This window comes from Bos grunniens, chromosome 18 (genome assembly GCF_055505025.1).
Source record: "Bos grunniens cultivar Pamir isolate PY7600 chromosome 18, Bosgru_T2T1.0, whole genome shotgun sequence".
Taxonomy (NCBI): domain Eukaryota; kingdom Metazoa; phylum Chordata; class Mammalia; order Artiodactyla; family Bovidae; genus Bos; species Bos grunniens.
The window spans coordinates 8,418,839-8,443,299 of NC_141182.1; the positions used below are offsets into that span (position 1 = coordinate 8,418,839).

Genomic DNA, 24,461 nt, shown 5'->3' on the forward strand with positions numbered 1-24,461 from the left:
TGTATCTTACATATTACATATGTTATGTTGTTGTTACTGTTCAGTTGCTCAGTCGTGTCCAACTTCTGCGAGCCCATGGACTGGAGCACGCCAGGCTTTCCTGTCTTTCACTGTCTCCCAGAGTTTGCTCGGTTTCATGTCCACTGAGTCAGTGATGCTACCTACTTATCCCATCCTTTGTCACCCCCTTCTTTTGCCTTCAGTCTTTTCCAGTATCAGTCTTTTCCAATGACTCGGCTCATACACACACACACAAACACACACACACAGGTGGAGGGTAACCACCACCACTCGCTCTGACACACACCCCACATCTTCTTTATCCATTCCTCTGCTGATGGACGTTTGGGTTGCTTCCATGTCTTGCCTGTTGTAAGCAGTGCTGCAGTGAACATTGCAGGGTGCATTTTAACCAGTCCCTGAAAATCTCTGTTCTACTTTCTGTCTCTGTGAATTTGGCTGCTCTGGGAAACTTATATAAATGGAGTCATACAGTATCTGTCCTTTTGTGTCCAGCTATTAATACAGGAAGCACAGTGTGTTCCAGCTCCATGCAGGTAGCAGGTGTCAGCTTTCACTCCTCTCATGAAAGAGTAATATCCACTGTATATGCCACATTTCGTTTATCCCTTCCTCTGTCGATGTACATCTGGGTCGTTTCCATATCGGTATTGATATTTTTTAAAAGCTCCAAATTGATTCCGATGTGAAAGTAGGCACGAAAACGAAGGCCTTCGTTCTCAATCCCAGCTGCCCATTAGAATTACCTGGGAGCTGTAAAACACAGACAGAAAAACTCCCACAAACCCGATGCTGGCGCCCGTTCAGACAGACCTGCCTCAGCGGCAGCGCCTCTGAAGGTGGACCCCAGGAGTCCAGAAGAACACCCGCTTCCTTCCAGTGATAGAAGGCGCAGGCGCGTCGACTCATTTCCAAGTCTCTGCTGCCCCCTGGTGGCACAACTGACAGCATTCCTGGGCGCCTCGCTCTCCAGGACAGGCTTGCCCACCCACTGGGAGCCCACAGTGCCAGCCCTGCCCGGGGGCCTGGGGACCCTGCAGAACTCGACTTGTCCCCCCGCCCCTACTGTGCTTCCTCGCTGGCCTTGCGTGGCTCCATGTCTAGAGGGACAGAGGAGGTTGTTAGAGAGGAGAGGACACACACAGGCAGAAGACTCCACTTTGGGTGAACTTGAACAAGCCATTTAAACTGAGCCTCGGTTTCCCAGGCTTTCACGTGAGGAAAACCACCACCACTCCTCTGACGAGTCCCTGAGATCGCTGGTGGGCATGTGTATCAGCCTCTGGAAGGACCCAGGGCTGGTGCGTCCACCTCGGGCGTTTGGGGCTGGGTCGTTCCCTGTACCGGAGCCGTCCTGGGTGTGGTGGGTAGTTGAGCAGCTGCTGGGCTTCCGCCCACTAGCTGCCAATAGAAGCTCTCCATTGTGATCCTCAAAAATGTCTCCAAATGTGGACAGATGTCCCCCGAGTACAAGGTTGCCAGATAAAATACAAGTTTCCCAGTTACATTTGCATCGCAGATAAAAAGCTTATAAATTTTTAGTGGAATCATTTTGCAAAGATTGCGTTTAAGTCAGGAAACCCTACCTGGGGACAGAATCACCCATTCGAGAGCCCCCATCCTGGTGAGCTGTTGATAACTGTTTCGGAGGCTCAGATGCCAGATGGGGAGGTTGCATCTCGGTGGAACTGGGTTGAGACCACCATGGGTGCGTCTGGGGCTGCGCCCAGCAATGGTCAGCCCAGGACTAGGGGCCCCCGTCGAGGCGGAAGCTGGGTTCATGGTTGGGCCTTCTCAGTGACACACTAAGGGCCGGGCTGGGCGGGGCCACCCTGCTTCCCACACTGGGGGCTGTTGGGGGCAGGGCAGCTTGTGGCCGACCACAGATCAGAGCAGTGCACCCCCCAGCTCTTCCCCAGGGGGAGCCAGGCCCTCAGAGACGGAGGTTCAGGCCCAGCTTACTCACTTGCAAGAGGAAGGAACTGGGCCAAAGAGAGGCTGTGTGACTGGCCCCAAGTCACACAGCCAGCTCGTGGTGGTGCAAAGCTAGGGTCTAGGCCTTCTGCCCCTGGGTGGAGCCTGGGAGTGTCCTCGGTTTCTGGTAAGTTCTCTAGGAGCTCCAGGCATTTTCAGACACATCGAGAGGCACTCAACACAGGCTTCATGCCGAGGCTGGGCCCCCTGCGGTCCTCAGCTGCCCCCTCATTCTACTCCAGGGGAGCCCTGGGCCTCCTTCTGGGGCTGTCCCTGTGATGACCAGCTCTTGTTTCTGTCTGATGGGGAGAAGTGACTTGGGGAAGTGTAGACGCACATGGGTCTGGAGCCAGATGGTCTGGGGCTGGAGACTGACTCTGTCTCTCCCTGACTGTGACCTGAGGCACCCAGGGCCTCAGTTTCTTCCTCTGTAATATGGGAGTGATGAAAATGGTGCCCACTTTGTAGGGCTGTTTTAAGGATTCAGTAGCTTAACGATTATGAGTGCTTAAGACAGTATGTGGCAGGTAGGAAGGTTTACTATTTATCTAACTTTCACCCCTTCTTGTGATGTCAAGCCTCCATCCCTCAGGGAGCTGATTCAGTGGGGCTGTCAGTCACAACCCTCCTCTAAGGGGTATGTTGACTCAGGCAAGGCCAATCACTGTACCCTATTGCCCCAGGAAGTCGCTGGGTTAGTGAGTAAGACCAGCCTGATGAAGGTCTAGTTCAGTCCCTGGGTCTAGCCTAACATGAAGCCCGTGTACTCCCTGGGATTCCCAACATGTAAGACTAATGCTCTTGTTTTGTTTAAACAAGTTTGAATAGAGTTCTGATCCATATCCCTTCTTTGCTCCATAGGACATGAAGGGTTTCTGCAGGACAGTCCCCTTCTCCAATGGGCTAGGGTCCCCAGTCTTGGTTTTGATCCAGCCCCACACTGGGTCACTCTTGCTCACTCAAAGAGGCAGGTCTTCTGTGCCTGAGCTGCAATCAGGGCTCACAACAGAAGGAAACAGACTTGTGTAGAGTACCTGCCGTGCCCCAGGTATCGTGCTGGGGCTTTTGCTGTATTTACAGCTGAGGCGGCTGTGACTCAGAGAGGTGCAGTGACTTGCCCATGGTCATACAGTAAGGAAGTAGAATCCCTTCCATTTGAACCCAGGCAGTCTGGCTCCAAAGCAGGGGTACTTCTCACAGCACCCAGCGGCTTACTATTGGTGGGGGCATTTTTTTTCCCATTAAAAAATGTATAATATAAAATTCACCATCTAAGAGAGGGGATTTTGAAAGGCAGATATACCAAAAGATGAGGTAGAGAATTCACTACTCCTGGTGGGCTGGTGCCCCTGGAGAATGGAGGCCTGGGCTCATTCATTCATGCAACACACGTTGCGGGGCCCCTACTAGGTGTCTGGCGGGGTCCAAGGCAGGGCTCAGCGTTCAAGATGAGGCTGTGAGAGGACTCAGGTGAAGAGTTTAAGGTGACGCTCCTTCTCAGGGTTGACCCTGCACCTTCACAGCCCCCCCGCTCCGAGGTGACCCCACCCCAAATCCTGCGCCAGCAGCCTAGCTTGGACACTCTAGTCCCAGCCCAGGTTCGAGATCAGACTTTGCACTTCTGCTGCAGGGGCCGTGGGTATTCGATACCTGGTCAGGGAACTAAAGTCCCACAAGCACCCCACCCCACCCCCAAAAAAGATCAAGGAGAGTTTAGATAACCTGGCAGACACCCAGTCCAGCCAGGAAAGGAGCTTCCGACACACCGTCCCTGAGGAATGATTGTTGGCAAGGTTTCTAGGGTGGGGGCCACTTGGCACAGCACGGCCGAATCACTGGGGGTCTGGAGGGGAGACAGGGCAGGTACACCCCTGCTCGCGGGCACTCCAGGTTACCACCTGTGACAGCATCCTCAAGGGCAGGGATGCCGCCACCGTCAGGGCCCCTCTCCAGGGTGCTGATGTTCCAACTGCGGCTCCCAAGCTGGCCGGCCCCTCAGAGCCCTGGGCCCAGCTCCAAGACCCCCTCTAAGCTTCCATGTTGTCATCATCACCTGCTTCCCGTGTTCCTCCTGCCCCGGGGGTGGTGGCCGCCCTGGGTCATGTTAGCCCACAGTACCTCATCGTCCCTGTGTTGTGTTTTGGGTTTGCAATCCCTGGCTGGCAGTCCCATCACAGTGTCTCTGAGCAAAGAAGCAGGGTGCTTTTGGTGTCCTGGAGGGAGTCTCGGTGACGCCAGAGGAAAGCGCGTCAGCTGGTAAGGAGCTGAAGATGGTGCAGGCAGAGGCACCTGCGGGGCCGGGAGCCATGAGGCTGGAGGGAGCAAAGCACGTCCCAAAGCCAAGGGCACTGGAGGAGTGATGGGGTGACAGAGCAAGGTGAGGCTGCACGGGTTGGCCCTTGTGGGCTGTGGAACAGAGCCTCAATGAGATCCCGAGGGCACTGCAGAGCCGTGGAAGTGTCAAGTGACTGACTGACATGATCCGATTTATTTTCCAAAAGATTGCCTTAGAACAGTGAGCCTCCCTTATTACAGGAGCCTACCTCACTGGAGGGGGCAGGAGTGGGAGTAGGTCCATTCCAGGGTGGGGTCTCTCCGATGGTGAGGAGCAGTCTGCCTGTGGGAACCCCAGGCTTGTTTCCTGTAACCCCCACCTTGGGCCCTCGCTCCTAACTGCAACTATCCCTGGGGATTTGTTGGCGGCCCAGATGTCCCCAGGGCTTATCTGCTTTGGGCAGAACCTTGTGAGTCCATCAGTGGTTCTTTCCATGAGATGTCGTAACAAGGAAGAGAACAGTTACTCCCCAGGCTTCTTCTAGGCCCACACCTAGAATAATAATGTCCTTCAAATAATTAAAAACATTTTTTTTAACTTACTTGTGTATTTATTTTTGGCTGCACTGGGTCTTCATTGCTGTTGGTTGTGGCAAGTGGGGGCTACTCTCCAGTTGCATGGGCTTCTCTTCGTTGTAGTGACTTCTCTGTTAGCGGTGCACAGGCTTTAGGCATGAGGGCTCAGTAGTTACGGCGCATGGGCTTAGTTGCCCTGCAGCATGTTGGATCTTCCTGGACCAGGGATTGAACCCATGTCCCCTGCGTTGGCAGGCAGAGTCTTAATGACTGTACCATCAGGGAAGCTCTTCAAATAGTATTTTTAAGTGTATAAAATAGAGTTCAAGGAGTCTTGAGGACGCTGGTTATATTGAATACAGTTAAGATAAAAAGCATCCAAATTTGTGATATAATAATTCTATGCTTGTTAGTAACATATTTAATAACCAGCTCTAGCAAGCAGTCTAATAATGTTAGACTTTCCAAGAAGCGATGAGCATCGATGATATCTTCAGATGTCGGCAACAACTATGTGTGGTGTGAAGACATCTGCAGTCTCTGAGAGTGAGGAAGTCACAGGCCTTGCTGATGCTCCTGTGTCCTTTGCCTACAGTCGTCATGGAAGGAAATGTGAAATTCAGTTAAAGGTCAGCGTAATGAAGGTGTCATTTTTCCCCACATCTGTATTAGTCAGCCCTGGCTACCATAATAAAATACCATAGACTGAGTGGCTTCAGTCAATATCAATAACCTCAGATTCGCAGACGACACCACCCTGTGTCAGCAAGCAAAGAGGAACTAAAGAGCCCCTTGATGAAAGTGAAAGAGGAGAGTGAAAAACTGGCTTAAAACTCAGCATTCAAAAAACAAAGATCATGGCATCCGGTCCCATCACTTCAAGGCAAATACATGGGGAAACAATGGAAACAGTGACAGACTTTATTTTCTTGGGCTCCAAAATCACTGCAAATAGTGACTGCAGCTATGAAATTAAAAGACACTTGCTCCTTGGAAGAAAAGCTATGACCAACAAGCTAGACAGCGTATTAAAAAGCAGAGACATTACTTTGCCAACAAAGATCCGTCTAGTCAAGGCTATGGTTTTTCTGGTAGTCATGTATGGATGTGAGAGTTGGACCATAAAGAAAGCTGAGCGCTGAAGAATTGATGCTTTTGAACTGCGGTTTTGGAGAAGATTCTTAAGAGTCCTTTGGACTGCAAGGAGATCAAACCAGTCAATCCTAAAGGAAATCAATCCTGAATATTCATTGGAAGGACTGATGCTGAAGCTGAAGCTCCAGTACTTTGGCCACCTGATGCTAAGAACTGACTCATCAGAAAAGACCCTGATGCTGAGAAAGATTGAAGGCAGGAGGAGAAGGGGACCACAGAGGACGAGATGGTTGGATGGCATGACTGACTTGATGGATATGAGTTTGAGCAAGCTCTGGGAGTTAGTGATGGACAGAGAAGCCTGGCGTGCTGCACTTCATGGGGTGGCAAAGAGTCAGACAGGATGAGTGACTGATCTAATTGAACTGAATGGCTTCAATGCCAGATATTTATTTCTCATAGTGCTGGAGGCTGGAAGCCTGAGATCAAGATGCTGGTCAATGTAGTTCCTGGTAAGAACCCACTTCCTGGCTGTCAAACGGTTGCTTTATCACGGTGTCCCAACATGGCACTAATCCCATGATAGAGGGTCCTACCCTCTTGACCTTTAACTATAATCATCTCCCAAAGCACCTCCCCCCCGCCCCCCCCCCCCCCCCCCCCCGCTTAAGTATCATCATGTGGAGGATATCAGGGGCACACAGACTTTCATCAGAAATAGCATCCAAATTCATGGACCCCTTTAACCACAATCTTCAAAATAAACTGTTCTAGTGGAAAGGGCCTGTATGTTTATTAGAAATACTTTCTTGAGCTGCTTAGGGTGGAAGGTGGACCCCTGAAGTTATGTTCAAGTGGCAGCGACCACTAAACTGCCTGTTGGGGGATGGTGTCCTGTTGACTGGAAGACCCTTCCCTTCGTTGAGCACCCAAATGCACCTGGCTCTGGAGCTAGGGCTGCCTGGGTGTAAACCTCATTGTCTCCCTACTAGCCTCAGTTTACTCATCAATTCAATGGGGTAATAATCCCTCTGGTGAGTATTTTTGTTTGGTTGGTTGGTTGTGCCAGCTGTGTGTTGAGGTACATGGAATCTTCAATCATCATTGCAGCATATGGTGTCTTTTAGATGTGGTATGTGGAATCTAATCCCCTGATTGGGGATTGAACCCCGGCCCCCTGCATTGGGAGCACAAACTTTTAGCCACTGGACCACCGTGGAGGTTGTGTTCTTGGGTGATTAACTGGCTCATCTGTGTGAAGTGTCACCCAGTGTGCATGCTAGCAGACAGGCACGGTCTAACCCAACATCCACCTTCCTGTCTGCGGTCCGTCTCCCACCTGCCTTGAGGGAACAAGTTCGCACATACTGCAGGTCCGTGGGTTGATGGTGCGGACTGTCCCTGACCTGATGATCACAGGTGTGATCATCTGATCCCACCTAAGCTAGTCCCTTTGTTCCATCTCCATTCAGAAGCAGGCTCAGGCAGGGGCACTTCGTCCACGTTGGGAGCTGATGAGAACTTGGGCTTAGGGCTTTCACTTGATCTGGTGGGTCAGGAGCTCTCCTTGTGGATGAAAAGCTGGGAGAAGGGAACTTGGAGCTCCCGAGGCTACTGTGGGAGACAACCTGCCTGAGGGCAAAGTCCCCATCAAGGGAAATGACAGGGTGAGATGGAGAGAGGCTGCGTATTATGACGTCATCTGACCTCCTGGGTCCAGCTGTGACCACAGGCCTGGGCTCTTAGTTACATGAGCTGATCACCTCCCTTCTTGTTCAAGCCAGTTTAGTTGAATTTTCTCTCACTTGCAAGCAGAAGATTCCAGTTGCACAGCAGTAGTCTCCGTAAGTGCTGCAGTTGACCCTCGAACAACATGGGTTTGACTTTGGTCAATATGTACTTACCGCGCAACTCACAGTTGGTTGGAAGCCTGGATGCAGAACCTGGGATTGTGGGGTGGGGTGCAACTGACTGTGAGGTTATAGGCGGATTTTTGACTTAAAGGGGGTTGGCACCAGAAGCCTCTCATTGTTAAAGGGTCACTTGTAGTAGTGGTGGGGGTGATGAGGCAGGTGTGGAAAAGGAGCTGCGAAAGACTTTAATTGCTCTGAATGGTGACGGGAAAAGGAATTTTAAATTTTGAGAGAAATGTGGAGAGCTGGAAAGGGAAGGAAGGGGAGATACAAAAAAGTGCTGTTTTTTCTAGAACAAAAAGGTCTAATCTTAACCCCAACACTGTTGTGGATTTTAAAAAGAATTGTGCAGTGAAACTTTCCATCCTTCCATAAACATTCGGTGAAGAATATAGGAATCGTTAAATGCTTGTTGTAAATGAACCCCAGAGAAGGGGCTGTATTCAGTTACACTTGGTGTCAGAGGTTCCCTTGCTTCTGTTGTGACCTCATGCCAGGGTGTCCAGCTGCAGAGATTGAATCTTGGCTGGTCTAAGCCAAAATGACATTCCTCATCCTCTTCCCACTGATTGGACATGTGCTCTTAATTACATGAGCTGATCACCTCCTTGGTCCTGACCTACAAGAAGTAGGTAGGGTTTCCAGAAGCCTTCCATGATGACCTGTGGCCACATAGATCTTTGTTTTCTCTGAGTTCCAGTATTCTCTGAGTGTTGCCATCAAATATTTCTGCCTCTGACTATTCTCTGACTCTCCCAGCTTGAATTTTCTTGAATTCCACCTACACCCCCTGAAGTGTGCTTGTGCACACACACATACACACACACACCCTTTCAAAACAATGAATATAATTTTAGGAACTGCATGCAAAATATTCAACGTCCAGGAAGACTCGAGCACTGAAGTATGAATGGCCACTGGCCACAGACAACTGCTGCTGCTGCTAAGTCACGTCAGTCGTTTCTGACTCTGTGCGACCGCATAGACGGCAGCCCACCAGGCTCCCCCGTCCCTGGGATTCTCCAGGCAAGAACACTGGAGTGGGTTGCCATTTCCTTCTCCAATGCATGAAAGTGAAAAGTGAAAGTGAAGTCGCTCAGTCGTGTCCGACTCCTAGCGATCCCATGGACTGCAGCCCACCAGGCTCCTCCGTCCATGGGAGTTTCCAGGCAAGAGTACTGGAGTGGGTCGCCAGTGCCTTCTCCACAGACAACTGGCCATCTGGTAAATGCCAACTGCATATCTACCCCAAGGACAGCATGGGCTGGGTCCTGGGGATGCAGTGATAAATCACGTACATTTATTGCTCTCGAATCAGGCAGTCTGGTAGCTTCTTTAAGAAAATGCAGGTAAATCTAGAATATAAGCATCTAGTATTTCCCCTGTAAACCTGAGGCTTTGACCTTGGCTGCAGCTCATGTGAGGAGCTTTCTCCAAACGGATTCAGCTTAGTCCAGACTGATTCAGCGGATCTCCGTTGGCATGGGCATGTGGGTTTTAACAAAGAGGAGGTTGAGAACTCTGCTTTCAGCTATTGATTCAGAAGCAGACTTCGGTCGCCAGACTTTATTCTTGAACTTCCTGCCTGTAATACAACTATTTGACTATCTGAAGGAACCAGATAACTTTTAAAAGGTGCTTTTTTTCTTTTTTTCTTCACTGCTTAGAAGGTGCGGGTGTCTCAGGGAGGAAGAAACAGGGTGTGCTTCTGAGGAAATATGCCATAGGAACCAAAGGACCGAACCTCAGGGCCTTTAGAAGACTCAGCAGTGAAATGAATACCATGATCCTCCTAAACGAACCTCTGCTGACCCTGAAGTCCGTCAGAGTACTCGCAACCGATAGATTCCCAGGGTGGTGTGGTCACAGAGCCAGTCTGCTGAATAAAGGGAAATGGAAAGTGATTTTAGGCCTGCTTGGTGCCTCCGGTTTATAAAGACAGTATCTATTCCCACCCCAAGTCTTTGTGCCACGTGGGCTTACCACCAGGACTCTTTCCAACCTCTTCAACCCCAGTACCGTTTGAGACCACAACTCCCAGAAAACACCTAGGCCGGAAGCGGAAGCGTGCCGGCGGATGTGGCAGCTCTGTATTCTGGGAAGTGTAGTCTACAGAGGTCGAAAGAGCCCTGAGAGTGATGCGTTCTGGGGAAGGTAGTTTTCAGGTAGCTTGAGAACAGGAAGGTGAAAACCAAGACGACATCATCTGAGCAGAAAGCTTCAGCCAGAGATCGGCAAATTTGCGATTTGGAGTTACATTGTTGGGTTTTGTTTTTTTTGTATCTGTCCACCTCTCCCAACATCCAAGGAGGCTATTCTCACTTCTGGGATGTCAGACAGGTCTGGGTTGGTTATTCCTCGCTCAAACTGTAGTCTAAATAGATGCAGGCTTTCTCCCTGGGTCAGGAAGATCCCCTGGCGGAGGGGGTGGCAGTCCACTCCAGTATTCTTGCCTGGAGAATCCCATGGACAGAGGGGCCTGGCAGGCCACAGTTCATAGCGTCACAAAGAGTCAGACACGGCTAAGCGACTGAGCACACAAACTGTAGTGACCAGGCTGCATGACCTCCTGAGGCTGTTTGCATCTCTGTAAAATGAGCGTGTTAAGAATGCACACTTCACAGACATACATCAGGTGTTGCTTAATAAACCCCTCTTTTTGAATCTTAGCAGCTTACTTAACGAACAGATGTGTTTTCTAACAAAGATCAAGAATTCTGCTCCAGGAGAAGTCTTTGGGCTTTGTCTTTGGAAGATGGGATTTTCTTTGGATTGTAGCCCAAACTCACAGGGGAAAATGTAAGGAAATCTTGTCAGACAGTGTCTCAGCAAGGCTGCGTGGCCTACTAGCCAGGACACAGGGAGAAAGTTTGAAAGTACGACAAGCTTCAGGGACAAGCATCCTCACAGTGTAAGTGGAAGTATTAATAAATATATGCTCTGTAAAGGGCTATTCAGCAATAATGTTCAGGATTACAAATGCATATATAGTAAGTACAGTGATTTATCTTCTAGGTATATATCCTATAGACCTACTCTATACTCAGAAACTTCCAAAATGACAGTTTTAAAAATGTTCATTGCGTCATTTTGTATAAAACAAATTATTGGAAATCATCTAGACATCTTTGGATAGAGGACTAGCTATACAATTTGTATACACTGGGTACTCGGTTGTCATAAAAAATAATGAGGTGTAATGTCAGCTATGTACTATTTCTGCAAAAAAAAAAAAAAATGTCCTGAAGGATTTGGGGAAATCCAAATTGAGGGATAGTTTGCAAAACTGGCCTGGATACTTAAAAATGTCAATGTTCTAAAAGACTGGAGAAGCTGGGACTGTTCTAGATTTAGTGACATGACTATAAATGCAATGGGAAATCCTTCATTGAAACCTGAGTATTTTTAAAGGTTTTTTAAATTAGATACCTGGGGCAGTGTGATTATAGGCAGTATAGTACATGACAGCATTGTATTGATACTGTGTTTCCTGAATGTGATCATCATAATGTGGTTATGGAGGAGAATATCTTTCTTCTCAGGAGATACCTGATAACATATTTAGGATTGAAATACTAACTCTTGGATAGCTTAGAAAAAAAAAGAAAGATAGAACAAACATGGCCTGTATTAATAATTGTTGCTGTTGTTCAGTCACTAAGTTGCATCCAATCCTCTGCAATTCCAGGAACTGCAGCACACCAGGCTTCTGTCTTTCACTATCTCCTGGAGTTTGCTCAAACTCATGTCCGTTGAGTCAGTGATACCATCCAACCATCTCGTCCTCTGTTACTCCCTTTTCCTCCTGCCTTCAGTCTTTCTGAGCATCAGGATTTTTTCCAGTGAGTCGGATCTTCGCATCAGGTGGTCAAAGTATTGGAGCATCAGCATCAGTCCTTCCAGTTAATATTCAGGGTTGGTTTCCTTCAGGATTGACTGGTTTGATCTTGCTGTCCAAGGGACTCTCTCATGAAGTTAAAAATATGATTGTTTATTTTCCTATTCTTGCAACTTTTTTTTTATAGCATTAAAATATTTCAAAGTAGAAAGTCGGGAGGAAAAAGAAAGAGGAAGCGCCATATGTACTGATAGGGGAAAAGCTTCAACAAATGTTGGTGAACTTTTTAAAAAGCAAGATGCAGAGTAATAGGTGTAGAATGCTGCATTTTTGTGAAAGAGCACAAAGACTGACCCCAGAGGAAAACAGAAGAAAGAGGTGACAAAGGCTGCCTCTGGGAAGGGGAAGTGGGGGTGAGGGGGCAGGAGGGGGGAAGGGATGTTTCTCACATTTAGCCTTCTATATCTTTTGAATTTTGTATTGCATGTATAATCTATTCAGATTAAAAAAAAAAAAAAAAACCTAACAACTTCAGAGAAGATTGTTTCTGGGAAAGCACTTGTGGTCAGAAAACCCCAGACTGGGCTCCCCGATTCCCCAGCTGTAGACCCAACAGCAAACCCGAAACAGAAGGAAGGAAAACCAGTTACTTTCACATCCTTTCCCACATCTGACCCTCATCACAAGTGAGCCAGGCAGGTTTTCTTGGGCCCTTTTTACAAACTGGAAAACGGAGGCTCGGAGAGTCTTAGCAACTGGTGCAAAGTCATCTGGTAGGCCACTGCCAGAGCTGGGATTGAAACAGAGTCTTCTCTAGTGACCCAGCCTGGCTCCTTCCTCCCCCAGGGTACCTGTCTGAGCCCTGAGGGCTGGGGGTGGCAGGAGAGGGCCCAGGGTGGAGCCTGCATGCCAGCCCAGCTGCCTTCCCATTGCTGCTTTTACGCGGGGCTCTCCAGGCAGGAAACAGAAGTTGATGCTGGGCGTCCAAAGCATTTACATGTTCATGCATTACTGGTTTGGGGGTTTATTTGGGGGACCTCTGCTAACTCAGCCAAAGAACCTCAAACCTGATCCCATCTGGGCTGGTTTTTACCATCTCTGTAATCTTAAATCTTAAAGTGGTCTTTTTATTAAAAAAAAAATTAAAGTATTAGATGGATGTTGTTACCAATTCAGCAGTAATGTATTTAGAGGACAATTTGGTTCTGTCAAAATTTCAAATGCTCGCACACACACACACACACATATATATATTATAGATTATATGTTATGTATTATATATGTGTCATATATGTGTGTTATATATTATATGTATAAAATATATGTTTTGCTATATGAGCCAGAACTTATGGATGTTGGTTTTTTCTATGATTATCCTCACTCAGGTGTTCAAACATACACGTGCAAAGATGCATTGCTTATAAAAGAAAGACCCAAAACTGTAAACAGCCCATCAGAAGGCAACCCGCTAAACACAGTGGGTCTCCATCCACACAAGGGAATGACAAGTGGCATGGTGATTCAACACAAAACTAAACAAAGCAAAGCATCATGAAGTTGGCTGTGTTTCCTGGCCCAAAAAGAGGTCCTCAATATAGTGAGTTAAAAAATGACCTCATTTTGGGGGGATGGGAAAGCCAGCTAAAAGCATATATACACAGAGCTATATGTGACTGAATAAACATAAAAAACAATTTATAAGATTAGAAAGCAAATTATTTGACAGGAATGTAAAAATGGCATTTTATTTTCATTGATTAGTGAGGTTGACCTCACTAATCTTTTTTTTTTTTTTGAGTTGGCCAATTTTTTTCCTCTTGTGTGAACTGCTGAAATGTTACTGTCCCTTGCTGTTCAGTCACATACAAATAGTGTGAAATTCTGTACCATGTCTCATAAGAGTTTCTATTTAGATGGCCAGTGCTTCCTTCACGAGGGTATTTTGGAAAAGAGGTTTCTGAACGTGAAGTAGAGGGCACTCTCCATCTTAATGTGATGAATTAGCCTGTGAAATGAAGGGCTCTGGAAGATAAGGAAGCTTTCTGCCCAAAGCATTGCTCCTCTTTCTTCCTTTTAATTTTAGGGCGTTCTTGGTGCAGCGTTTGACCGTGGGGGTGGTTGGATTGTTTGAAAGAGGGAGGCGTGGGGGGAACTAGAGATTGATGACCAAGGTCAAGACGAGGGTGGGTGAGTGAAGCGGCCTCGGGTCCACCCTGAGAGTGAACATTTCAGGAGTTGGAGAATTTCAGGACACAAAGGGTAAGGAGGGGCTCACTCCTGGGGGCCCGTCCTGGGCACTTCACGAACCATCTGTCGTCAGCTACCTCACTCAGGGCTGCGGTGGTGCTGAGCATTTCTGCTCAACTGGATTCACTGTGGTGGGGGGGCAGACACAACTAATTCTGCCTGCAGGTCAAGGCTACAGAGTTTGGGCTCAGCTCCCAAGATGGGGCCCCAGACCCCTTGTGCTATGCCGTTCAGCGTGCTGAGTGATACCAGCATGTTGTCTGGAGGTGTGCAGGGTTAGATTGTGTTTCGGAGGGGATTCAGAATAGGTCTCTGGAGAGATGGAAACCATCTGTTTTTGTCCCTCAGATTTTTCTGATTCTCTCTCCATTCATGGTAGCAGCATGGCTACCTCTCTCTGAACCCACCCCACGTACAGTCTCTGCCTGCTGCCAGCCCTCAGCCCTGCCTCCCAGAGAGGAGAGGCAACCTGCTGGCCTCAGAGATCCCCCTGACATGGCAGTGGTTAACACAGGACTTCTCTGGCGGCTCAGCAGCTAAGACTCCTCCATGCCCGGATTCGATCCCCGGTCAGAGAGCTAGATTCCACGTGCCACAACTAAAGATCCCATGTGCTGCAACGAAGATCTGGTGCAGCCAAAAAAACCCCAAACAAGAGCTGACACTGGTCAGACTTTCACCGCCTACCACGCATGGCATTTAGCACTTGGTATCTCAAGCTTCACTGAATTCTCACCACAAGCTGGGGGCTCTTGTTGTTTCTAGGTTGCTGATGAGGAAACAGCCTGTCTGACCACAGAGCCGACAAGGGGGAGCAGGATTTGAACCCAGAACCCCACGATGCCCATCCTCCCTTCTCGTGGCCGTGAGCCTCCTGGGTGCTGGGCACTGGCCCTGGGACTCCCATGGTCCTCTGTCCCTGGACCTCGGGCGCCCCAGGGCCGGAGGGTTCTAGAGTGTCTTCAGGACATCGGAGTGGGGTTAAAGCAGGTTTCCTCTTGGCCGGCCAGAGGTTCCAAGAAGCGCTGGGCCAGCCTGGCCCCTTTTCCTCCGAGGGGATGGGGCGGGGCGGGTTGGGACACGTCCTCTTTTAGGGCTCTCTCTCTCTCTCTCCTCTCTCGCTGCTTCTGACCACTTCCTCTTTGCCCTGGGGCGGAGGCAGCTGTGACCACACTCATGGCAGCTATCCAGAGAGTGGCCTCGGAGGCTCTCCTGGAAGGGCCCTCCTGCTGGCTAGGGGTCTTCTCTGCCTTCACTTCTGGGGTCCTGCCTTGAGCTCCAGAACAGTGGAGGGTGGGTGGGCTCCCCAAGTGCTCCCTCACGGACCAAAAACCCCGACCCAGGGCTGCCCACCCTCCCTTCAGGCTCTGCCTGGGCTGAAGCCGCTCCAGGCAGCTTCTGTGGAGGATGTGGCCCAAGTCCAGGACCCCTGCCCGGAGGCCAGACATCCCCGCCACCCGAGGGATACCCACAGAAGTGAAGGTGCAGCACCAGGCTCTCCGGCAGTGAAGGCTGCCCCCCGAGGCAGAGAGATGCAGCCTGGGAAGACAGTGGGCACCCAGAGACATAGGCCTGGCTTGGCCACTTGTTAGCTGGGGGCCTAGGGCAGGCTGCTTTTCTTCTTGGAGCCTCAGTTTCCACATCTGTGCAATGGACAGAAATAACACCTTCAAGGGTTGTAGTAGGAAGTAAATGAGGCACTACATGTACAGTGTGCTAAGTACAGAGCCCGGTACACAGCAGGCTCTTAATAGTGGTATCAGCTATTAACAGTCAGAGAAAGGTCGACCTCCTCGACTGTAGCCCACCAGCCTCCTATGTGCATGGAAAGTTCCAGGCAAGAATACCGGAGTGGGTTGCCATTTCCTACTCCAGGGGGTCTTCCTGACCCAGGAGTCGAACCCAGGTCTCCTGCACTGCAGGCAGATTCTTTAGCATCTGAGCCACCAGGGAAGCCCCATTATTAGGCAGAGCCTGCAGCTGGCCTGATCCTCTCAGGATGCCTCCCGCCCCACTAGTCACAGCCATCGGCCCGGTTCGTGGCCTCCCTGTCTCCACTCCCACCCGTGAAGCTGCCCTGGCTTCCTTCCCAGAGCCGGTACAGCCTCAAGCTCAGGTCCACAAGAAGGACACCTTTCTCTGGTTGGCAGCATCTCAGCCCCACCTAGCCAGTCTGGAAAAAGATCAATGTCAGTTATTGTTGGGGTGTCCAGCCCAGTATTGTGCCAAAGCCTGGGGTCTATCTTAATTCTTTTTTTGTTTTAAGTTTGTTTATTTACGGCTTCGCTGAGTCTTTGTTGTTGCGTGCGGGCTTTCTCGAGTTGTGGAGAGTAGGAGCTGCTCTCCTTTGCAGCGCGTGGGCTTCTCTTGTTGCAGAGCACGGGCTCTAGGGATCGAGCTCGGTAGCTCTGACGCACGGGCTTAGTTGCTCGTGGCATGTGGGCTGTTCCCGGATCAGGAACCAACCTGTATCCTCTGCATTAGCAGGCAGATTCTTAGCCCCTGGACCACCAGGGAAGACCTGTGTTAATTCTTGTGGTCAGATTTACAAAACATAAAATCAACATCTTAACCATTGTTAAGTACAGCTCTGTGGCATCGCGTGCATTCACATGGCTCTACGGGCATTACTAGTGCCCGTCTCTGGAACTTTTTATTTTTTTTAAATCTTCCCTGATTTAGACTCCATCCCCAGGAAGCGCTAACCCCCCAGCCCCCTCTCCCAGCTCCTGGCACCCACCCTTCCGTGTTCTGTCTCTACGAATCTAATTGCTCTATGTGCCGCGTATAGGTGGAATCACACAGTATTTTGTCTTTTGCAACTGGCTTATTTCAACTGCCATAATGTCCTCAAGGTTCATCCCTGGTGTGGCAGGTGTCAGAATTTCTCTCCTTTTTGTGGTTGGATAACATTTCTAGAATACATTTTTTAAAAGATTTATTGCTTTGTTTTTGGCTGTGCTCGGGTCTTGGTGGTTACGTGTGGGCTTTCTCCAGCTGTGGCGAGCGGGGCTCCTCTTCGTTGGGTGTGTGAATGTCTCAGCGCAGTGCGTCTCTTATTGTGAAGCACGTGGGCTTCAGCAGCTGCAGTGCATGGGCTCAGTGGTTGTGGTGCAAGGGCTTAGTTACTCTGCAGCACGTGGGGTCCTCCCAGGCCAGGGATCGAACCCGTGTCCCTTGCATTGCAAGGTGGATTCCTAACCACTGGACCCGCAGGGGAGCCCTGGGTGATGTTCATGTTATGTCTAGACCACGTTTTGCTTGTCTCCTCATTCATCAGCGGCCGCTTGGGTTGCTTCCACATCTTGGCTAATTGTGAATAATACTGCTAATGCTGCTGTGCAAGTATCTGTTCTTAATCCCGTTTTGATTTTTTGGGGTGTATAGTTAGAAGTGGAATGGCCAGGACATATGGTATTGATTTTTTCTTTTTTGAGGAGTTGCCCAAAGTCTTGAGGTGTTCATTCAGACCCAGTCACTGGGTAGGCCCCTCTAGCTGTACTGAGGACAGAGGGTGGACTCAGGAGGAGTCTGACGAGGTGGATGCCAGCCCTGCCTCTGCCGCTCACCAGGGCTGTGGCCTTGGGCAGGTCCCTTGCACTCCGTGTGCTTCCGTTTCCTCCGCTGTAGCTGGGATGTGCGGCGCTGCCTCGTGGGCTGTGATGATGGCTAGAGGATTCACTTGGAACGGTGCCTGGCACCCAGAAAGTGCTAGTAACTGTCCGCTCTGGTTACTGGTGCATGTGTATGCTTGCTGAGATCCAGTCCTGCAGGCTCACTGCTTCCGCAGCACTGCACCAGCCTGGTTCCTCTGTGGAGCATCCCTAGGGGGATGCTCTGTCTTTCCCTAGGACTCAGGTTTCTTATTCCCCATTTCCAGGTTCCTGGGATCTCTCTTCATCTGGAGGGAGTCCCTGTCTCCCTGGCCGTGGCTTAACCCTTTTAAGACAAAAGCCAGAAAACAGCGCCTTGGACCACGTGTGGGAGAGCCTGAGCCAGGACTGGAGGGGACCCGGAGGGGACACTGCGCTGACCAACGCGGGCCCTGGCGCAGGTGAGGAGGAGCCCTCTTCTCTTCCCTTTAACCTGGACCGTATCCTTCCCCATGCCCGGGTCCAGTCGGAGCCCTGAGTCTGGGAGGGGACAAGGGACCTGGGAGGATGAATGAAGACAGGCCACAGCCAGGGTGGCAGGGACGGGAAGAGGCGCTCGGGACATGAAAGGAGCGCTGGTTTGGAGCCTCATCCTGAGGAGCGTTAGCTGGGGGGCTCGGGTGGTGGGCAGCGGTTGGGCAGGGAGAGGAGGTGGTCGAGGCCGGGACAGTCCCACCTGTGCTGGAGGCTAAGCTGCCGTGAGGGCGCTGCCTGGCCAGCAGGCCTGCACTGGGTGCCCCTCACGGCCCTGCTGACCTGCGTGATTACAGGAGGAAGGAATGGCCAGACCTGGCAGGCCGGGGACTTTGGTCCTTGGAGACCTTGCCTGGGAGTTGACTCAGGGAAGCCAGGTCCTGGAGACCCCCTGTAGGTTTGCCGCATTCACCTGTAATAGGGGGGACCAGAGAAGCCTCTGGAACCCCCTGCCCGCCCCTTCCCCCCACTGCCTTCCTCGGTATCCTCTCTCCTCTCCGTTTGTCTTTGCCTGTCACCTCCTCCCGGGTGGGAGGTACTTTGGAAATTCCCAGAGCAGTGCATCCACAGTTTATCTGCGTCTAGGCCCTTGTAAGAAGTCAGCACTCAGGACCTGCTTCAGTGAGTGACTCTGCACAGCCCTCTGGCAGATCTTATTAATGGGGACCCCTCCCCCTCCACACACTTTTCGCTAGCTTTGTCAAAACCAGGCCTGTCTTAAATACTTGCAGAAATCCCCAAAGGGGATTACTAATACAAAGCAGGTATTACTAATACCTGCTCTGGGGTAGTAAATAGAATAGGCCATGAAGATTAAGCAGAATAACATGTAGAAGCTGCCTAGTTACTGCATTGTAGTTTTTTTTTTTTTTTAATCAGTTATTTTTAAAAATAATTATGTGAAAAAGGGGGGTGTTTTTAAAAAAATGTTTACTGAACACCTACTCTATCCCAGGTATACTGCAGCATGTGCACTCTGCCCTGAGAGTCGAGCTGACTTTCCAGCCTGGCTCAGCAGTGGTGACGCCTCGTCAAGGTCATCCATCTCTTTTTTGTGCTTTTGCAACAGCACAAAGAGAGGACGTGGAGGAGGAGGAAAGAGTCAGCTGTGCGTCCTCGGGCACAGTGCCTGGCCTCTCTGAGCCCCCGTTGCCTGATCTGTAAACGCGAGGCCGGAAAAGCCCTCTCCTGCTTCTCGTGGGTTGTGGGTCAGTCTTGGCAAAAGTTGGAAGGTACTGTCCCGCCAAGCAGGGAGATGGGCATCCAGGGGAGACCAGCCCAGCCTGAGCCTGTAACTGGAGCACCTGCCCTCAAGCTCCTGAAGCCACATCTGCAAGCTCAGAGCACACCTCTCAAGGACACTAAGATGGGGCTCTCCTCCGGAGCTCCAGCCTGTCTGGAAAAGAATGTTCCTCCGAGTCCATGGAAAGACAGTCATTCCCCTGGTCCCCTGGGTGAGGGCGTGGTGATGCCCCTAGTCATCCCAGTGCTCCCCTGACTCCAGAGTGGTCCATGGAGTTTGTCTCCATGGAGACCAGGGAAGGAGACAGCAATTCTGGGAGGAAAGGTGAGCTTTTTGTTTAAGGTTTCAGAGGTTGAGAAGGGTGGTGCTCAGCTGAGTGGTGGAGCCCCCGTTGTTCCATCAGGGTGAAGTGTCGGGTGGCCAAGTCCAGGACAGTCAGGGAGGCCGGGTGGATGGCAGCTTTGTCCCTGGAGGGCCCAGCAGATAACTCATTACCGCCTGTCCTGCCTTTCAGACAGAGCTCGGTGGGGTGGGCGTGATGTGCCATGTTCTTGTCGTCTGTGTTATTACGGCCAGCGTTCAGCATGCTATGTGTAAGTCATCCACCTTAGTGATTATAAGATTATCGCTTTTAATGCTCACAGCAAAATTGTAAGGCAATTGCTATTGCCATCCCCATTTTACAGATGATGAAACTGAGGCCCAGAGGGGTTTGGTATTGCACCCAAGTTTATACAGGGGAGGAGCAGAGCCTGAAGTCCAGCCCAGGTCATCTGAAGCCAGAGCTGGTGACCATGCCATAACTGTCATGGGCCAGAGGAGGGACAAGCAGAGAGCTAAGGCAGGGAAAGAAGAAAGGTAAGTCCTAGCACCCAGGTCTCACCCAAATCTCTGTTAATATTGGTGTTGAAGAGTCACTGACTTCATGAAGGGGTGTCATGGCTCTCATAGATGAGGCACTGGGAGCGCAGGGAGGCTCAGTGAGTCGCCCAAGCAAGGGAGCTGCAATCTGAACCAGATGTATGGCTTGTTCAATGACCCCCCTGCCCCCTATCCCGCCACTTAGTCTTGCTTCTTTGGCCATCTGTACCAAATCTGATCCTTCTTGGAAAGCCTGGACCTGGAGCAGACACACCAGGAATCTACACGTGTTTTCTGAGATCATGTACAAGATCCCAGGCGTTTCCACTCGCTGCCTCTTTGGGCGAGGAAGAGGAAGCGTGGTAGGAAGTGTAGTGACCTTGTATCTTTGGTGCCTGGATGTTTCCCTGAGCCTGAACTCTGCTGAAATGGAGAGTTTTGAAATGAGAATCATGGTGGAGTATTGCATCTTTACTTGTGTGGGAGTCAAAGAAAAAGGAAATCTCTAGGAGGGACCTGAATTGAAAATTCTGTCCACCCACCCATCCGTCCTTCCTTCCGGTCTCCAACCATCCATCACCCATCCACCCACTCACCCATCCTTCCATCTATCCTCCCAGCCACCCACCTGTCCTTTCTTCCATCTAGCCATCCATCCACCCACCCACCCTCCATCCTTCCTTCCTCCCATCCATACATTCATCCAACCAGTCACCCGTCCTTCCATCCATGCATCCATGCACCCACCCATGCACCCAGCCTTCTGTCTGTCCCCCTCCCATCCATCCACCACTCACCCATCCATCCTTTCTCCCATCCACACATCCACCCACCGCTCCACCAACTCATCCCTCCTCCTTCCCACCCATACATTCATCCAACCAGTCACCTATCCTGCCATCCATGCATCCATGTACCCACCCATCCACCCACTCATCCATCCTTCCATCTGTCCCCCACCCATCATCCATCTATCCATCCCTTTACAAATCTTTATTAGTAGGAGAAGGACATGGCAACCCACTCCAGTGTTCTTGCCTGGAGAATCCCAGGGATTGGGGAGCCTGGTGGGCTTCCGTCTGTGGGGTCACACTGAGTCGAACACAACTGAACTGACTTAGCAGCAGCAATCCATTGCTTCTTGACTCCAAAACTTTGTGGTGTAAACAACAACAGTAATTTATTGTCTCATGGTTTCCAAGAGTCAGGAATTCAGGAGCGGCTGTCAGTGCTTGCTGTTGGTGAGAAGCCTCAGTCCCTCTCCACAGGAACCTCTCCAGGGGCTCCTTGAGTGTCTTTACAACATAGTGGCTGGGCCTGAGAGATGGCCCAAGGGAGCACCGCAAAAGCCACCATGCCTTCATAACCTAGCCTCACACGTCACACACTGTCCCTCCCACGGGATTCTGCTAAGGCAGAGGCAGCCCTTGTTCAGTGTTGGGGGAGGCATCATAAGGTCGGTCATAAATCCAGGAGACGGAGATCAGAGGAGCCATCTAGGAGGTTGGCCACCACATCCATCCATCCATCCATCAAGTTTTATTGAGGTATAATTCACATACCATACCATTCACCCATTTGAAGTGTATATTCAGTGGCTTTTAGTGTATTCACGGGGTTGTAAACCGTCACCACGATCGATTTTAGAACGTTTTTAATCACCCCAAACAGAAACCCCACACCCATTGCAGCCACTCCTCATTTCCCCTTTCCCCAACCACCTTCAATCACAAATTCACCGTCTGTGTCTGTAGATTTGCTTATTCTAGCCGTTTCATGTAAAAGGAATCACACACTGGGTGCTCTTTTATGACTGACTTTCACTTTGCATGACGTTTTCAAGGTTCATTCATGTTGTAGTATGTATCAGTGCTTAATTTATTTTTATTGCTGAAAATATTCCATCATGTGGATATTCCACAATTTGTTGATCCATTCACTCGCTGATGGATATCTGAGTCATTTCCACCTTTCGTCTATTATGAATAATGCTTATATTAACGTCATGTACAAGTTTTTGTGTGAACATACATTTTCAGTTCTCTTGGGTATCCACCTGGGCGTGGAATTGCTGAGTCATATAGTAACTCTATTTTTAACCTTTTGAGGAACTGCCAGACTGTTTTCCAAAGCAGCTACACTATTTTACATTCCCACCAGCTGTGTATGAGGGTTCTAATTGCTCCCTCTTCCTTGCCAACACTTGTTATTGTCTTTTTTACATCTGCAGTCCTAGTGGGTGTGAAGTGGTATCTCATGTGATTTCACTTTGTATTTCCCAAATGGCTAATGATGAAGAGCATCTTTTCATGCTCTTATCAGCCATTTGTATATCTTCTTGGGAAAAATGTGTATTTGAATTTTTTTTGCTCATTTTTAAATTGGGTTCAGTTCAGTCGCTCAGTTGCATCCGACTCTTCTTGACGCTATGGACCGCAGCACACCAGGCCTCCATGTCCATCACCAACTCCTGGAGTTTACTTAAACTCATCACCATCGAGTTGGTGTTGCCATCCGACCATCGCATCCTCTGTCATCTCCTTCTCCTCCCACCTTCAATCTTTTCCAGCATCAGGGTCTTTTCCAATGAGTCAGCTCTTTGCATCAGGTGGCCAAAGTATTGGAGTTTCAGCTTCAGCATCAGTCCTTTCAATGAACACTCAGGACTGATCTCCTTTAGGATGGACTGGTTGGATCTCTTTGCAGTCCAAGGGACTCTAAGGAGTCTTCTCCAACACCACAGTTCAAAAGCACCAATTCTTTGGTGCTGAGCTTTCTTTATAGTCCAACTCTCACATCCATACATGACCACTGGAAAAACCATAGCCTTGACTAGACGGACCTTTGTTGGCAAAGTAATGTCTCTGCTTTTTAATATGCTGTCTAGGTTGGTCATAACTTTCCTTTAAAGGAGTAAGCGTCTTTTAATTTCATGGCTGCAGTCACCATCTGCAGTGAGTTTGGAGCCCAGACAAATACAGTCGCTCACTGTTTCCATTGTTTCCCCATCTATTTGCCATGAAGTGATGGGACTGGATGCCATGATCTTCATTTTCTGAATGTTGAGCTTTAAGCCAACTTTTTCACTCTCCTCTTTCACTTTCATCAAAAGGCTCTTTAGTTCTTCTTCACTTTCTGCCATAAGAGTGTTGTCATATGTATATTTGAGGTTGTTGATATTTCTCCCAGCAATCCTGATTCCAGCTTGTGCTTCATCCAGCCCAGCGTTTCTCATGATGTACTCTGCATATAAGTTAAATAAGCAGGGTGACAATATACAGCCTTGATGTACTCCTTTCCCGATTTGGAACCAGTCTGTTGTTCCATGTCCAGATCTACCTGTTGCTTTCTGACCTGCATACAGAGTTCTCAGGAGGCAGGTCAGGTGGTCCGGTATTCCCATCTCCTGAAGAATTTTCCACAGTTTATTGTGATCCACACAGTCAAAGGCTTTGGCATAGTCAATGAAGTAGAAGTAGATGTTTTTCTGGAACTCTCTTGCTTTTTTTTTTTTTTTTATACAAAGGCTTTCAATTTTATTTTATTTTTAACAAACATACATGGGACTCGATAAAGGTTACTAACTGAACGAGCTCTATCAGCAGGTTCTCTGTGGCTTTAACACACTCAACTTCTAAATGATCAGCGAGCTAGTTAGGGTTGTACACTTGGTGCTTTTTGTTGTTGTTCAGTCACTCAGTCGTGTCCAGCTCTTTGCCGCCTCATGGGCTGTAGCCCACAAGGCTCCTCTGTCCTTGGGATTTCCCAGGCAAGATTATGGGAGTGGGTTGCCAACTCTCTTGTTTTTTTGATGATCCAATGGATGTTGGCAATTTGATCTCTGGTTCCTCCTGCCTTTTCTAAAACCAGCTTGAATATCTGGAAGTTCATGGTTCATGTTTTGCTGAAGCCTGGCTTGGAGAATTTTGAGCGTTACTTTATTAGTGTGTGAGATGAATGTAATTGTGCGGTAGTTTGAGCATTCTTTGGCATTGCCTTTCTTAGGGATTGGAATGAAAACGGACCTTTTCCAGTCCTGTGGCCACTGCTGAGTTTTCCAAATTTGCTAGCATATTGAGTGCAGCACTTTCATAACATCATCTTTTAGGATATGAAATAGATCAACTGGAATTCCATCACCTTTACTAGCTTTGTTCGCAGTGATGCTTTCTAAGGCCCACTTGACTTCACATTCCAGGATGTCTGGGTGAGTGATCACACCATTGTGATTATCTGGGTCGTGAAGATTTTTTTTGTACAGTTCTTCTGTGTATTCTTGCCACCTCTTCTTA

General features: G+C 49.4%; 1 long non-coding RNA gene across 3 annotated transcripts in view; it reads left to right on the forward strand.

Moving 5' to 3' along the window:
- The window catches only part of LOC147352991 (uncharacterized), a 44,325-nt gene that overhangs the window by 12,115 nt on the left and 7,749 nt on the right, over window positions 1-24,461 (forward strand). The window contains exons 2-5 of one of the 3 annotated variants that reach the window (XR_015145291.1): window positions 17,819-17,992; window positions 19,021-19,632; window positions 19,823-19,901; window positions 19,995-20,166. This is a non-coding gene — a long non-coding RNA (uncharacterized LOC147352991). The remainder of the gene's footprint in view (window positions 1-17,818; window positions 17,993-19,020; window positions 19,633-19,822; window positions 19,902-19,994; window positions 20,167-24,461) is intronic. The other 2 variants (XR_015145292.1, XR_015145293.1) reach the window with 2 other exon arrangements.